Below are 14,225 nucleotides of genomic sequence, written 5' to 3'. Positions count from 1 at the left end.
CTGATAGAGGCATTTCCCCTCCGGTTCAGGTGAAAGCCCACTCCACTAGGTCCATGGCCACCTCAGCGGCTTTTTTTTCTAGGGTGTCACTGAATGACATTTGTTCTGCAGCTACTTGGTCCTCATCTCATACCTTCATATCTCATTACAAATTGGACATTGTATCCAGGAGTAGGGCATCCTTTGGCTCCTGCAGTGCTCTGGAGTATCCTTCCATGAGGGCCACCCAGGTGTTGGTAGCTGAGGACTCTGTCCCACAGGTTGAAGACCAAATGAAGTCAACTACCTCAGGTAAAGAAGTTATGTACTCACCATAACGTTCCATCTGAGTAGTTGTACTTCATTTGTCGTCAACCATCCCCCCTTCTTCCCCCTGACGTTGTCATTATTGTTCTAACATTGTATATGGGAGAGGAGCACTATAGTGGCTCTCCTGGTTATGCTTGGCTTAGGTTTTAGGAGTCATTACTGGTAAGGTCTGATTGGTTTGGGCTTATGTTTTCTTGAGCAGCAAACTCGAGCTGAGGAAAGGAAGGAGACGGGAGCATTATGGGTAAGCGAAGGAGCTTGGAGTTCGTATTAGATGCTAGTGACACGGCCCTCTCAGATCTGATTCGTATCCGAATACCACAGGTTGAAGACAAATGAAGTACAACTACTCAGATGGAACGTTGTGGTGAGTACATAACTTCTTTTTTCACTTTTTCACACATGAACTACTCTAGCAGAATATCTTTCTTCCAGAAACATACATGACTTTCGACTAAGTCGCACAATTTTTTCAATGGAAGATTTGTGAATGTATATTTTTACATACATATTCCTTCCTCTTTCCTACACATATTCACACTTCTACTTGCAAGCCATATTAGTCATTAATTGTGATTATCTGACAGCATCAGTTATACACAGAGTATCCTTTCATCAGCAAGGATATCCACTTTGTGAGTATGTAGACCTCTGATATTTGACTGTGATCAGATTAAACGAACTAATGTTCATGTGATGCATTTTAGATTGCTGTTCAGACTCATTATCTGCCCTTTCGTAACAGACTATTCCTGTGATTAACAGTAACCAAGTAGCTGTATTGTATCTTACTTTCACACACAGCCCACTTCCCATTCATCCCACCAGTGATCACCACTTTTGACAGTGTTGGATACCTAATGTTTGACTGTAATTCGAGTAAAAGAAATAGCGAGATCAAAATTTTCCAGGTTGTTGCACTCGCACACATACTGCCTCATCATAGCCAAGTTGATTATCTTCTTAATAATGTTCAATTAATCACCATTTGTTTTCACATGCAATCTACTTTCTCGCCTCCCTTCACCAAAATAGCCATGCTGTGATCCCTCTGATTAACAGTGATTTATCTGGTCTTCTGTCAGAATCAGTATTTGTTATACATCCCCCCACGCACACACACAAGCGAGCACCTTAGTCACAGTTTAAAAAGTAGTTCAAAAGTACAGCTGTCATTATTAGAGCTACCCATAGAGGTATTTAATTTTTTTTAACTACCGCAAATAAAAAAGTAGTTGTCATTGAAGACTGGCACATCTACTACATAAGGTAATGTGTAGATCTGTAACGAATTGGAGATCTTCAGTTAAGCAGTGGCATATTTTTGTCTGAACAACTGTTGTTACTGCTTAACTTGCATAGTAACATGCCATATTTTGACTTTCCATGACTTGTTACAGTGAGAGAGCTATGCAAAGTGACATGGCTTGCTAAATTAGTATGATGTTTCACTTCTTGTTTTCTTTTTCTCTGTTTTTTTTTTTTTAAGCATAAGCTGAAGGTTAATCCTTTGAACATATTTGTAGATTGTTTTGAGGGTGGGAAATTTTTATGCCGCATATTTGTATGATTTAACAAAAAATAGGTGAAAACTGCATTAGCCTAGCTCGCACATGTCTGTGGTTCCAGGGTAACTCGATAATAACTTGATGCTGTGGGTTGAGGAATTTATAAACAGAGTATTAACATTTTCAGCCATAGCCCAGAAGGTTTTTTTTTGTTTGTTTTACTCTTTTAGTTTGTATGAACCTGTGGCGGAACTGTGAGATATTGAGTCAGTGAGACATTTTCAGATTTCATGCCTAATGTTTTATGCCAAGTTGAAGCATGATCCCTTATCCTTTTGAAAGAATGATAAAATTTCTGTGGCTCCAGTCACAACAAAATGTGATCTTTGACTACCTTGTCCCGTACTCTGTAATATAGAATGATCTTTTTTTAAATTCTTTTTTAGGAAGATTTAAGCTTATTCGAGGTACTGAAGAATGGAAACATTTTCAGTAAGTATATATACATCCCTTTTTAAATCTGAATATTTACTTCATTTAAAATTGTCGAACCTTGTATTTGTATTATGTTTTAATGAGTGCTTTAAAAGGAATGTCACACTGTTACCGCTCAGAATTCAGACAGTTTGTCTCGTGCTTTTACATTGTCTTATTCAACTTTATGATAGCATTAATCTATGTTTGAGTGTTGATGAGATTTAGATGTTACTAATTACATTCAGTTTTTGAGACAAAGACAGAATGACAGATGATGCAACAAGGAGTGAGTAAATACCTGTATAACCCACATCCAGTATCTGGATTATATTGTTTTTTTGCGTTTATTATTTTAATGCAATGTTAACTGATGCAGCATCAAGAGTGTGTACGATGTATGCCAGCGCTGTCAAAGTGCAGGCATTCTTTAGTAGTACAAGTACCACCTCAAGTCCCTCCCCAGAAAAAAAGGCTATTAGCCTCGAAGGACTAACCTTGTCAGCAAAACATGGATAAATTATGCAGAATCTTTAAGATCAGCTGCACTTTTTCTGGAACACACAGGATAATGGAGTTAAATTTGAAGGTGTGTGTGTGTGTGTGTGTGTGTGTGTGTGTGTGTGTGTGTGTGTGTGTGTGTGTGTGTGTGTGTGTGTGTGTGTGCGCGTGTTGTCTGGCGTTGACAAGTATGGATATGTGAGTGTATGTGTTTAAACAGGCAAACTTGTAGTTTGAGTATGTATGTTGTTTTGAATGGTATGTTACTATTTCTATAGTTCATACTCTGAAAGTACTGTTATAGACTATTGCCTAGTAGCTTGGTTACACCATTTTCATTTTGTGAATTAATTTTTTAAGCATTGCTGGTAGTTACACCGTAATGTTTCATTTAATATTTTTGTAATCTGTAAGTGTCCTTTTGTCTTATAGTATGCTGGGTCATTTTAAGCTGCTTTTTGAATGCTGTGTCTTATCTAGTTTGAGTTGCATAGCTTATTTTATTTCCAGTTAATGGCAGTTTGTGTGTACATGTAGTGTTTTTTCCAACAAACATCTTTATTAAATTTTCACAGATGACATAGACAATCTTGCATTTATATAAATGAAAAACAAACATGACACCACTTTAGTTGCAAGCAGTATACATCACAGACACCATTGAAACAACTGTAGTTGCAAACATTATACATCACTTATCTGTTCAGTCATTGTCAGCTAAGAATTATATGGCTCATTCACATCCTGCCTCTTAAACTTCATTCCGCTCTGCATATATTGTTCCCATAATTCCCGTTTTTTCCTATGTAGTTTGCTCCCTTCCTTTTCTAAACATTTCAATTTCAGTTGTTTTATCTGTTACTGTAATCACTATTTCTAGTAAAGTTAGTCTAGACTTTGATTTCCATTTTCTAGTAATTTGCTTTTCTGGCAGCCACCATAATTAGACTCAACAAGGCTTTACTTTGTCTAGGCAATTCTGATTCTGTATCATAACTCAAAAATCATCTCCCTAATCAATCCAGTCTGCTCACCCAGCATCTCCGACAAAGCGGTCTGCAGGGAATCCTTAAAGTCTGCTAGCTCATTACACTCCCAAAAAAATATGTTCCCAGCCACCTCTTGCTTGTCTGATACACCTCCAACACTTGCTAGCCACCTGAGGAAAAAATTCTTTAGAGTCTACTTGGGGTATAAAAATACCTATGTAAATACTTCTAGCAAAGATCTTAAATCTTCTAGACGTTGTTGCAGATTTGGAAGATATACATATATCCTCCCATGGTGTCTCTGTGAATTGCATATCCAGTCTCACTTCCCAGTACTTTCTAAGCTCCTCTGATTGATTCTTATAGTTATCATGCAGTATTTTATATGCTTAACTAATTATTCATTTTTTAATGACCGCTTCTGTTATAGATTCTGTTAAAAACTCTACCATGGCTGGTCTTTCATTCAGGAGCCCCCATTTTATTTCTCTTTGCCTATACTCTATCAATCCTTGATAGGAAAGGCAATCTCTAACCTGCAGTCCAAATAAATTGTTGGCCTCTTCCCATTTTTTTTACCTTTTCCATTGTACTTATTTGCTCCCAATACTTTGGTTTCTTTGCCATTTTTTTCCAGTAAATTCCAGCCCTGTCTTGCTTATTATCTGTATCCCTGAACACAGTCATCCCTATCAGCAAAATCCCTTTTCTCCAGTCTCATGCTGGTTTGGTTCTTAGAATACTCCCTGCTATATTTTATGACTATAATATTCTGTATGTTTTTTGTTGTTCTCCTTAAGAGTCTGCATCCAAAATCCCAGTCTCTCCTTATTTCTTGAAATTTCTCCCTGTGTCAGGAAAGATAATCCTAGTCCGCCTTGTTTTATGGGAAGAATCTGCTTATCCCACTTGACCCTTCTTGTCTTTCCTTCCCAGATAAAATTCTTCAACTCTTTTTAATTGCTATCCACAGCTTCTCCTCTGGTTGATAAAAATGTGCCTGACCTGTGTGTAAGACTAAAGGGACTAAAAGCATTTTAATGGTTTGTAGTATCCATATCTATATAACCAAGCTTCCAGTTTATCAAATTTTATATTGTCTTCTATTTAGTCTCTTCCCACATATCCTTAGCTTTCACAACAGTCTCATTTCTAATCCATAGTCCTAAATGCTACATTTTATAATGTCTCCTTAAATATGGATATTTTTGGACCAGTTTGTGTGTGGGTACATAATTTACCGCTATTGCTTTTGTCTTGACTTCATTAAGTTTGTATTCCGAGAAGATCTGAAACTGACTTAAAATGTTCCACAACACTGTAATGTCCCGTTCTGGTTTTGTCATGTATAAAATGTCATAAAATAGAGGCAGCTCTTCCTGACTACCATACCAATTATATCCTTGAATTTCTGAATCCCTTATTTTCTTTGCCAGTGGTACTAAATATAATGCAAACAACAAAGGGGAAAGCTGACAACCCTGTCTGGTTCCTCTACTCAAACAAATTATTAGAGAGGACCCCACCCACCTTAATTTGCTCCTCAGATCTCTCATATATTTTTCTAATCAACCTTATGATTTTATCGGGGAAAGCTAATGCTTCCATTGCCCTGCTCGTGAAGTCCCAGTCTACTCTGCCAAATGCTTTTTCTGCATCAAGACCCACCAGTAAAAGTGGCATTTTCTTGCATTCTGTTTCCCTCTGGATCATCACTCTTCTGTTATTTGTTTGTTTGTTTGTTTCTTTCGGCTTTTCCTGGTTAGGGGTCGCCATAGCGGAACTCCGGTCCGCTAATGATTGGCAGTAGATTTTTACATGCTGGCTTGCCGGGCCTAACGCACAACCTTCAGCGAAGGAACGCCCATTCACGCATGTCGTCACACAGAAGACACACTCTAACTGAGAATCGAATGGGCAACGTCTAACTGTGAGGCGACAACGCTACAGCAGCACCACCACCGCAGTCACTCTTCTGTTAATATTTTCAAATATTTGCCTCCACAAAACTACACTGATCCATATCTATCAAGCTGGATCCAATGGATCTTTACCTTCTTTAGGTATTACTCTTACCATCACCTTTTTCCAGGATGCTGGTACGTCATCTCTTCTTAAAATACTGTTAAGCAAAATCTTCCAGATCTTTATCATTTTTTTCCCTCCTAACTTCCAAACTTCCACAGGAATACCATCTATTCCTGGGGACATTCCTGGTTATACATAGCCATTTTTATCTCATCCCTTCCTATCCTAACTGTTAGTAATTGAGCTTCATCTACCTCTAACATGGGCATATTTAATTCTTCCATAAACATTTCCATGTTTATCTTTTCTTGATTTCCATATTACTCTGCTTTATACAAACTTTCATAAAATTTCTGAAATATTTCTAATACTTCTACAGGGTCTCTTGTTATCTTCCTTGTTATAGGCTCACTAAGCTTGGTGACCGCCCTTTCCACTTTCTGTTGCCTGAGTTGTTGTGCTAAAGGTTTTTGTGCTCTAGAATTATCAAAAAAACAGTCGCTTAAGAGCAATCTTTCTAAACTCGTACATATCATCGAAGTAATCCCTTATTTTCTGTTTAGCAATTTGCAGTTGCTCCTTTTCTTGTACTGAGAGATTCCCCATTTTGCAATACTTTAACATCTGTCAGTCTCTCTTAAGTAATTCTTGTTATTGTTTAACCATGTCTCCCCTTCTTTTATTTCCAGCCTAGTTTTAAACTCAACTTCAATTTTATCTCACTTCCTAGCTATGTTTTTAGAAGCAAATTCTGTCTTCGGTAGTAGCTCCTGAATTAATTCCAAAACCCATTCCTTGAATTCCTCTCTTTTCAACCAATAGGTGGGAAAGCACCAGTGTCTCATTTTTATTTCATTACCTTGTGTTTTTATTCTAGTTATTATTGCCTCATGATCTGAAATAGTTATTGGGTGTGTTTCAAGACCTTCGGTTAAGTGCACATGTTCCTGTGAGATATAAAATCTGTGTAGCCTAGCCCAGTTTTTGTATCTCTGAGTAATATGTAAATTCACTTCGATCTCCTAGTACTGAATTCACATCTTCCATGCCAAACATTTTCATAAATTTCTTCAAAAATCTACCCTTTGTTATATTTTCCCTTCTAGGCCCCCCAAATACATCTTCACTGTTGCAAACCAAATTCCAGTCTCCACCTATAAGTAATAATGTTATGTTGTCCTATCTTGCCTTCATTCTTGCTGGTTGGGTTTGGAACCAAGCATCTCTTCTGACTCTGCCTATTACTAGAGCTTCCACTGGCTCGAGGCTATACCCTATGATGCCTAGGGAAGATTGCCCAGATCTCGTTTGCCGCTAAACTAGATCGGGTGCTTCTCACTAGGCTCAGGCAAAGTGAACTTCTTTTTCGGACATTAGTCTAGTCTATTTCAAAATTTTATATATATTATATATATATATATATATATATATATATATATATATATATATATATATATATATATATATATATATATATTCTGTATCACTAGTTGACTGTGTTTTAGGTTTCACTGTAGTAAATCCATAAGTTTTTTCTTGCTTGTGTGTTTGTTGTGGCTGGCCATTGCTTTTGCTAGGCCTACACCTCCCTGTCCTGTCTTTTCAACTCTAAAACTTGTAACTTAACATACCTGTTTTTAGAGAGTTCATTGTCTTTCCTCTTCTGTCTGTTAGAGGACAACTTTTTCCTTCCTTCACACTTTTTCCAAGAGGTTTCGTCGTTTGAGTTAGAGATGTCTCCTCTGATTACAGGGGATCATCGTTTTAGTTAAAGACCTCTCCTCTAGCCCTCTTTTTCTCTCTGCTTGAGTGCTTAAAAAAAGAAAAAGGTTGAGTAGAAATTAGATAATTACTTTTTTGTTTAGTGTGGTGTTTGATAGCTTTTTGCTAGCATTCTTATCTCTATCTTTTACTTAGTTCCTGGACAATATTGTTGTGTTGATTGTTATGTCCAAGGAAGGCAGAGAAGTGAAGCAGTCTGGCTTCAAAAAATGTGACTCCTCTACTCAGAAAATGTCCTTAATGGACGGACACACTAGTTGTGTCTACTGTTTAGGTGCGGTGCACCTCCAAGACTCGTATTCAGTATGTCATGGTTTCAGTTCCAGGGTACTGCAGGAATGTAGAAATAAGTTGATGGTTAAAGGACTGCTTCCATTTGCTGAAACTCTCGAAGGGAACCAGACCTCTTCAAAATCGTCCCAGTCACCAAAATCGGGCAAGTCTTCTAAAAGGGCTTCTTCCTCTGCTTTTGTTTCTCAGCTGGCTAAGAAGCCCTCAAAGGATTCGACTTCGGACCCGAAGGCTGTTGGGACCAAGGAAACTGCTCCTTCGGTTCCACCAGTTTTGTCAGAACCAGCCAGGATTCATGTATGGAGCAGGTCTCCAATCTTGGAGCCGGTATCATCAGTCCCCCAGTCACCCATCTTAGTCTGTGGCTGGCAGCATAAAATCATCGGCCTCATTCTCTCAATCATCCGGGAGTCTATTGGATGATGAAGTGGAGCGGGTGCTCAAGAGGTTGCTTTGGACTCTGGCTGTAGTCAAGATCCTTTCGAGTCCAGCCCAAAAGGAATTGGAACCAACTTTTCTCCTCCTGCCCCTTCTGCTATTCCTCCGACCGAGTGGTTTCGGAGCCGGAGTGTTTGGATGTCTTTGTGGTGGAACTGTTGGGTCCGAGACTCACCCCTGGGTTTTCAGCCCCGACTTCTGCTCCGACCTCTTCAGTACCATCTTCTGTCTCGGAGTCTAGGCGCTGACACTCCCCAGTCTGGTCTGGGGAGGAGAGTTGGATCGGACACTTGTCTGATCCAAATCTAGCTCTTGGGCTTCAGCGCAGGTGAGCTTGACACCTACCTTGGAGCCCACCTCCTTGGCACGGGGGATGTCTCCTGTTTTTTTTAGAGTCGGAGGATCCCTCAGGCCCAGGTTGTGGTGCCTTCGAGGTGATGGGGAGTGTGCTGTCACTCCTGACTGCTGCACCCTCTGATCCAGGCACTGTTCCCTCAAAGTGCCATGGTCTGCTTCTGTACCATCCCCCCCCCCCCGGTGTAGAGAACCAATGCCCCAGGATGCCCCATTGGGTGAGTCACTCTCTTCTGAAACCTCCCCAGAGGAGCCTTCTGGAGAGGTCCCTCGGAAGAGAACTTGTAAGATGAAACATCTAAACTCCCCTGAGGAGTCTGTCACTTCTGATTCTGACTTAGAGGATTCAGAAGGGTCCCCACGGTCACCCTCTGAGGATGTCTCTTTCTGAGACATCCTAGAGATCCTGAAACAGGTGGCTGGAAGACCCTTACCCCTTCGGAGGATGAGTCCTTATAACTGGAGGCATTTGGTTCTTGACCCTCCACCTCTTGGGTGTCTCTACCTTTCAACCAGCTCCTTTGTGTAGTCATTCGGAAGGCATGGGGCTCTCCAGAATCTGCAGAACCTGTTCGAAGGAGGCCCAACTAATTCATAACTGCCCCTTCAGATAAGGAGTTCTTAACCAAAGGTGTCCCAGTAGATGCTATGCTGGTGGCGGCTGCAACCAAAAATGAGTTAGCTGGGACTTCATCTGTCCATCCACTGAATAAGGAATTTCAAACAATCGGCAGATATGGGAAGCATATGTTCTCGTCAGTGGCCTTTACACTCTGGTCACTGAACTATTTAACCCACTTTATGAGACTCCAAAAGGATCTCATGAAGGAGCTGAGATGCCCTTCAAGGTTCTACAGCTGCAGGGGTGTCGGATAAGGTGACCTCTCAGCTCGCTACCTTGAGCCTAATGGAGTAGTTGACTACAGAACTTATCTCGTATGCAGCCGATGGAGCGAGTAGGGCAGCAGGCACAGGAATATCTCTGAGGAGACATTCCTTGGTGCACCTTTGCAAGTTTGCTGAACCCTTCAAAAAGGGTGTTTAAGAAGGAAGACTTGAAGGTTCATCCTTGTTTGGGCCAAAAGTGAAAGAGACTCTGACCAGGTGCAAGCAAGAAGGCAAAACTCTCTCTGCTGTGGGAGTGTTTTTCTGTCCCTACCAGGCCTTATCCCAAAAGCCTGAAGGGCAGGAAAATGTGGCTCTGTAAATCCCAAAGAGCTTCGCCGGACACATGTGGTGACATTTCCCCCAGGGGAAGAGGGTGAAATAACAATGGAAGACGCCGCCTTCATGGCAGAAGGGGTCCGCAAAATCAGAGCGACAGAGATGTTCTCTGGCAGACCCTTCCAGCGCTCCTGAAAGGAGGCCCACCTGCCCACCTCTGGCGACAGCCAGGGGCAGACTCACTGTACCCAAAAGCCTGGCTGAACATCACTCAAGACAAATGGGTACAGTCGATAATATCCAGGGGATACAACATAGCCTTTTCCACCCTGCCCCCATGAGCAAGATCAGTCCCAGACATTCCACCCTGTCAAAGGGATAAAGCAGCACTAGAGATACAAATGTTGCTAAGAAAGAGAGTCATCCAAGATGTCCCCGCAGACCAAATGAGATCCGGAACATACTCAAGGTTCTTTTTAGTTACAAAGAAAACAAGGGATTGGAGACCCATCTTGGATCTCAGCAGGCTGAACAAGTCCATAAAAAAGCAAAGTTTTGGATGGTGACACTGCTGTCTATACTCCCCTTTCTGGGACAAGACAATTGGATGTGCTCAGTCGTTCTCAGGCTGTTTACTACCATATAAAAATGGACAGGTGATCCAGGAGATATCTATGCTTCCGGCTGGGAGCCAGCCATTATGAATTCAGAGCGCTGCCCTTTGGCCTCACTACAGCCACCAGAGTGTTTACCAAATGCATGGTAGTAGTCACGGCTCATCTGAGGCGTCTGGGATTCAAGTGTTTCCATTCTTAGACTGGTTCCTGACCGCCACCACCGAGCATCTACTAACCAAGGCAAGAGACACCACCATCCATGTATGCTTGGAACTGGGCATTACAGTAAATTTTGAAAAATCTGCCTTGTTGCTGTCACAGCATATTACATACATAGGAGCAGGGGATGTGCCCTCAGTGTGGAAGAAAAGTAGTTAAGAGTTGTTTGATTTACTAGACAAAGACTGATATATCAAGATCAGTGAGAGAAATAGATGGCAGAAGGTTAATAAAACCCCAAAAGTCAGAAGCTTGAGGAAACAAATGAACACTGTAATTAGGACTGACCATGGAGATCCATGCGCTATAACAGAAGTAAACAGAATATATTACTGTGCTGCTAAATTAATAACTGATAAAATTCTACCACAGGAATCTAGGGTATTGAGGAAAAGGGTGGGGGGGAGTGAAAGCGAACACCATCATGGAAATATCGAATAGAGAAGACTATAAAGCACCAAAGACAAGAAGCGTGATTGTTAGAAGATTATAGAAGAGGGAACAGATCAACAAAAATATTAAGAAAGATAGATGTGATAAAAGCAATGTGCCGTATTAGAACAGACCAGGATCTGTTATGCACTGCTGGAGATGAGCTAAAAATTTCAAAACAGGCGGAAAGACTCAGAAGATATGAAGATAAATACAAGGGGAAAAGTGCAAATAAGCAATTTACTGATGACCCAAAAATGTTTTACCTTATTTCCCAATTCTCTATAAAAGGAATCAATAGACCACTGAAAAAAGAGGAAGTAGATACATTTTGGAGAAGTATCTATGAAGATCCTGTGGAACATAACAAAGATGCTAAATGGATAGAAGAAGTAAAAGAAAGAATAAGGAGTTCAAAGGTACAGGATATGAAATGGGATGAAATAACAGCCAGGGAGATTGAAACAAAGTTGAGAAAAGCCTCTAACCCCAGGCCCAGATGCAGTACCTAACTTTTGGCTTAAAGCATTTACTTCTTTACATGAGGATCCAGTCATGAGTAAAAACTATTTATATGCACACCCCGAACAGATGCCGCACTGGTTAACAACAGGAAAAACAATGCTCTTACTTAAGAGTGAACCTGCAAGCTACCCTAAAAAATTGTAGACAAATAACTTGTCTTCTGACGACGTATAAACTATACATGGGGATTGACGCTGACAGTTTATAGTCATTTAGAAGAAAACTTAATTATGGCAGTAGAGCAAAAGGGCAATAAAAGAAAGTCATATGGAACAAAAGATCATTTGTTTAATAAAGTTATAGTGGAGAACTGTAAGAAAGGGAAGAATCTAAGTATGGCATGGATTGACTACAAAAAAGCATTTACTAGTATCCTACATTCATGGATAAGAGTGCTTAAAAATGTATAAGGTACATCCTACACTGATTATATTACAGTAACTATGAAACAGTGGCAGACCACTTTGCAATTAAGCCATGATAAAGGACAGATTATTATCCCAGGGATAAAAATCCAAAGGGGGATATTCCAGGGTGACTCCCTATCATTGTTGCTATTTTGCCTTGCCATTAATCCATTAAGCTGTTAATTTAGCAGCTTAGGTCATGGCTGTAATTTGGCTTCTAGAAAACAACAGTCTAATGACTTCTCATCCTCTCTTTGTCGATGATTTAAAATTGTATAGCTCATCAGATGAGGAAATGAAAGCACAGTTACAGGTTGTCAAACTTTTTCAAATGATATTGGAATGTCATTTGGTCTTGATAAATGTGCAAAAGCAACCTTTAAAAAAGGAAAATTGCAGCACCAGGAAAACATCAGTTTGGGACAAGAATGTGATATAAAAGAACTTGAGCAAGACGAGGTGTATAAATACTTGGTAATTGATGATCGATCAGCAATAAAACCTGAACAAGTGCAAATAAAGCTTAGTAAGGAGTACTTTAGAAGACTTAAATTAATCCTGAAAACAGCAGTGACACCTAGGAACAAGAACCAAGCTATAAATCAATTTGCTCTTCCTGTCCTAACTTATAGTTTTGGAGTGACTGACTGGCCCCAAAAAGTGTTGCATAGATTGGATATTAAAACAAGGATGCTTCATGCTCACCAAATGATTTATAAAAATCAGTGTATACCAAGATTATATATTCCCCGTCCTGAAGGAGGGATGGGCCTCGTTGAGCTTGATTACATGTATAGATCTGCAATCGTGGGACTCCACACATCTACTGACCTCAAGATCCAAATGTGGTGAAAGTTTTGAAACATGAGGAGAATAAATCTAAGATGACATCTCTGCTTAATTTAGCAGAAGCATATCAACGTCAAGCAGGAATGAAAATCAAACCAGAAGTGGATAAAAATCAAGCAGCAACTGAATGAGCTAAAAAACAAAAGAAAGAATATAAGGTGAAGGATCAGATGAGAAGGCAAGAAATGTGGAAAAAACATATAGTTGCAAGTATAGAAAACTTCTGGAAGAGCCTCATGTTTATCAAGAACGAACGCAGGAATGGTTAAGGAGAGGTGAATTTACATCAAGAAATGAAAGGTTAATATTGGCAGCCCAAGAGAGTGGGCTACGTACATGCTGGTTTACTAAGTCCATTGAACATGTGGGAGAAACAGACATATGTAGGTTTTGTGGAACAGAATTGGAAACAGTCACACACCTTATTGCTGGTTGCAACTCTCTAATGGCAGTCGGACTGTATACTGAAAGGCATAATAATTTAGCGAGATTGTTACACTGGAGATTGTGCAAACATTATTGAAGTGGCTGAAAAACACTGGAAACATGAGCCACAGAGAATCACAGAAAATGATGAAGTTTACATCACATGGGGATCACCCAATACCAACAGTCCAAAAGATAGATGCTAGAAAACCAGATATAGTGGTCCAAGAAAAGAAGACAAAAGTAGCATTGATCATTGAAATCACCACACCTAGTGACTACAGTGTCTTGTGTACAGAGAGACACAAAGTCCTAAAATACCTCGATCTGCAGGCAGAAACGAGCCATGTGGAAGAAAGATACCCAGACAGTTCCAATAGTAGTAGGAGCAACTGGTCTTATAAAAAATAATTTACAATCATATTTAGGTACGTTACCAATTCATGTAACACCATACAAATTGCAGAAAGAGTCATTACTGGGCACATTGCAGGTGCAAAGAGCACTTTTGGCTAACATCAAAGAGTGGAACAATACTAAATTCATGAACTTTAATCGTACTTTGATTTAGGAATGGGGCCCATTCCTGTTATGGTATTAGAAACCCAAAAGACTTGGAGAAATTAGACAGGAGCAGTCTTAAACACAAAAGACACGGTTACAAAATTGCCTCATGACAGGGTACAGACACTGCGCCATCAAGTGTCCATCTTTGTCTTGGAAGAAAAAAGTACAGGTAAAGTTTGTTCTAAAGGTCTTGGGCACTGACTGCTGCTATAATACTAGTACCTCTGGCACGTCTACATATGAGAGTCCTACATTGGCTACTCTTTGCTCAGTAGTCCATGCAGGAGTTGCCCATGTCCCCCAAGATCCTTCATCACAGACTCCTACAAGAAGGATCTACACTGG

The 14,225-nt window shown here is 40.1% G+C and overlaps 1 protein-coding gene across 3 annotated transcripts in view; it reads left to right on the top strand.

Annotated features, from left to right (window-relative positions):
- The window catches only part of LOC122792248 (phosphatase and actin regulator 4-like), a 2,537,344-nt gene that overhangs the window by 863,003 nt on the left and 1,660,116 nt on the right, over positions 1 to 14,225 (top strand). For all 3 annotated transcript variants that reach the window (XM_044059998.1, XM_044059995.1, XM_044059996.1), the window contains one exon: positions 2,264 to 2,309. The gene's annotated coding sequence lies outside the window, so the exon portion shown is untranslated. The remainder of the gene's footprint in view (positions 1 to 2,263; positions 2,310 to 14,225) is intronic.

The sequence above is a fragment of the Protopterus annectens genome, chromosome 1.part2 (genome assembly GCF_019279795.1).
Source record: "Protopterus annectens isolate FY-2018-M chromosome 1.part2, PAN1.0, whole genome shotgun sequence".
In the NCBI taxonomy this organism is placed as follows: domain Eukaryota; kingdom Metazoa; phylum Chordata; order Ceratodontiformes; family Protopteridae; genus Protopterus; species Protopterus annectens.
This window is presented reverse-complemented; position numbering and strand designations above follow the sequence as displayed.